At 45.0% G+C, this 2,758-nt stretch overlaps 1 long non-coding RNA gene across 1 annotated transcript; it reads left to right on the top strand.

Moving 5' to 3' along the window:
• Positions 1-729: 729 nt before the first annotated feature.
• Positions 730-2,025, top strand: LOC106698614. The gene is made up of 3 exons (XR_002831364.1): positions 730-998; positions 1,563-1,627; positions 1,739-2,025. It is a non-coding gene; the product is annotated as an uncharacterized LOC106698614 (long non-coding RNA).
• Positions 2,026-2,758: the final 733 nt, after the last annotated feature.

Below are 2,758 nucleotides of genomic sequence, written 5' to 3'. Positions count from 1 at the left end.
AATGAATGTGATCGCTCCAGTCCCGGCCGGAGAAGGTGTCCCTACGCGCGAGCTCCCCTGTCTCCACTCCTGGGCCAGCGCCTCCCTTCTGCTCTGCTTTAGCGAATTGTCTCGTTCTGTTGGCGCAGAGGGCCCTGGGCAGAAGGACCTTGGTTTGGGTCCCCAGCCCAAAGGGTCAGTAATGAAGACAGTTGTCCCAGGTGTAGACGCTGAGCCTGCCTCTAAGGTGCACGGGAGGTTTACTGGAATGATTCTGGGCCTCTCACATGATCCAGGGAAGCTGTGGGAAGGGCAGAGCAGGGCAGCTCTTGAACTCCGGAGCAGTTCATGCACTTGGACTCTGCTGTGGTTCATAACCCAGCTCAGCGTCCGTGTCTCTAACCCCCGTGTCCCTCAGCCCCCAGGACACATTGCAGGACGACTGGTCCCCGTCGGGTCAGGTGTGTGCCTCAGATCAACCGGTCAGTGACTTACCGGCATAGTAGACACTTGGAGGAGATCATATTTTTTCCATTGATTTTTAGAGAGAATGGAAGGGAGTGAAGGGGGGGGGGAGAGAGAGAGAGAAGGGGGGGGGAGAGAGAGAGAGAAAAAGAGAGAGAGAGAGGGTGAGAGAGAGAGAGAGAGAGAGAGAAACATCAATGTGAGAGAGATACCCAAATGGGGAGGGGGAGCTGGGGGGGACTGACCCTGCAACCCAGTTGTGTGCCCTTGACAGGAAATTGAACCCATACCCAAGGCCCTTCTGCGTGAGGGCCAACACTCTACCCACTGAGCACACCAGGCCAGGGTGGAGTGGATCATTTTTAACATCCTCCTCAACAAAGATATTTTCAGTAATAATCATGAAATACAGCTAGTAATAGTAATAGCAGAAAAGAAGCACAGTGAAAAAGGTTTATTATTGAGCTTTGTACATGTATTCATGCTAATAAAATGTAATTTTAAAAGCAAGATGCAAACGAAAATACCTACTGCAGTATAATAAAAGAAAAAAGGTAATGAAATAGTACTCTTTATTACATTACTGTGCTTTTTGGAAAAAAGGAAAATAAATTAGTACTTGCATATTGGTCTGTCACCAGTGATGAGTAATAATATTTCAGTATTTGTTTTCAGTTGCAACTTTTGTATACTTGTAAGTTATTTTGTCAAAAATTAATATTTGCATATTCATGTTCAACAGGCAGTATAAGATAGGTCCATCTATCTTTGCTCGTGGTTGACCAAACAACAGTTTTTATTAATTTTAAATTAAAATTTTTATTTCATATGAAGTAATACATAAAATAAGGATAAATTGAGCAAAGATTCCCAAAACTCCCATTTCACAATAAATTCAAAGAATTGCAATACTATTCATGTGTGTGTCTTAGGTATTAATTCCAGGAGCTTTCAAATTTGACACAGTTGAAAATTCTCTAGTAAAATAGAAATGTCATCAAACATCTTAATCATTTTTCGTTAAATCTCCCAAAGTTCTTGTTTTACAGAAATCAGAGGAAATGTCTGAATAATAGCAAACATTAACGCTATTTGACCCATTCATTGCTTTATATCAGGCATCCTGTTCTTGGTGGTCAGGATCAAGCCATTCAAACATGGCCCTTTGGATTTCTCCTATCTCGTAAGTCCAACATCTTTCCTCTTGGCTTTCACAACAGGACATTAAAGTAATTCAAGTTCTGTTTCTTCATGTTGGTAATCACTGTGCTATTATTGCTTCTTTCGAGTCTAGGTAAGGAGTTGGTAGCACTACAGAGCTGGGCACACAGAGTGGGCGTGAATGATTCCCAACTGTTGAGGACGTCCTGGGAGCAGGCTGTGTGGCTGAGTCTGCGTACTGTGTGACTGAGCAAGCGGGAGCTCTGCAATTAGCTTTCATGTAGAATGCGAGCTCTAACGGTAAGTAATAAAAATGTGCTAATTGGAAGCTAGGTACATATGATTAAAACACAGCAGCAGTGTGGCAGTTGTTTAGAACTTAGGCCAACAAAGGATTTTTTCAGGAAGGGGCTCTTTATCGTGGACGTTGTTTAGCATTGCCAGCACATGGTGGTAATAAAAAGCACATTGACTTCTGGTTAGTTATATTATTGCTTTTAAATTCCGTACCGACTTCCTCATTGCTGGCACCCAGGAAGGTTTCTCCCCTTGCCCAGCCTTTGGCACACCACCGCATGCAGCTACTGGTGCTGGTGGGTGATAGAGACAAAGACGTCATGGCCCACCCTGAGTTTTAGGGGCGGTACTCAGAGAAGGGGGCGCTGTTATGACTTAGGCAACTGCTCCACGTGGTGTCCATTACATTCTCCCCCTTAGTTGCTTAGCATAGAACACACACACAGAGTTCACTTCAACCCATATGTCCTGCTGCCCAGCATGATCTGACATGCCCACATACAACCACAAATGCCAAGGGCTCTGAGCAAAGTTACGTTAGCTACTGCGTCCAAGGGGATGCCACGGAGCCATGTTCTCCATTCCTTCTCTAGTCAGATTGAGATCCCATCTGATATTCATCAGACTAACAAACAAAGCCAGTAATAACACACCCCATCCTCAAAGTCTACACCAGCAGGATTTCTCTCATCTTCGCAGTAATCCTCAGCCAGTTCTTGTGTACACTTCTCTCTTCTCTACATTAATCCCACATAACCCCCTCCAGACCACAGGGAGTTCAAACGCTTGCCATCGAGTGGGCCTTGCTAGCGGGGAGCCCAGTAGAGTGGATGGTCGGGTTCCTCCAGTGGGTGGG

Source organism: Myotis lucifugus, unplaced genomic scaffold (genome assembly GCF_000147115.1).
Source record: "Myotis lucifugus unplaced genomic scaffold, Myoluc2.0 scaffold_203, whole genome shotgun sequence".
NCBI classification, from domain to species: domain Eukaryota; kingdom Metazoa; phylum Chordata; class Mammalia; order Chiroptera; family Vespertilionidae; genus Myotis; species Myotis lucifugus.
Note: the sequence above shows the minus strand (reverse complement) of the source record. Positions and strands in the feature narration are given on the sequence as shown.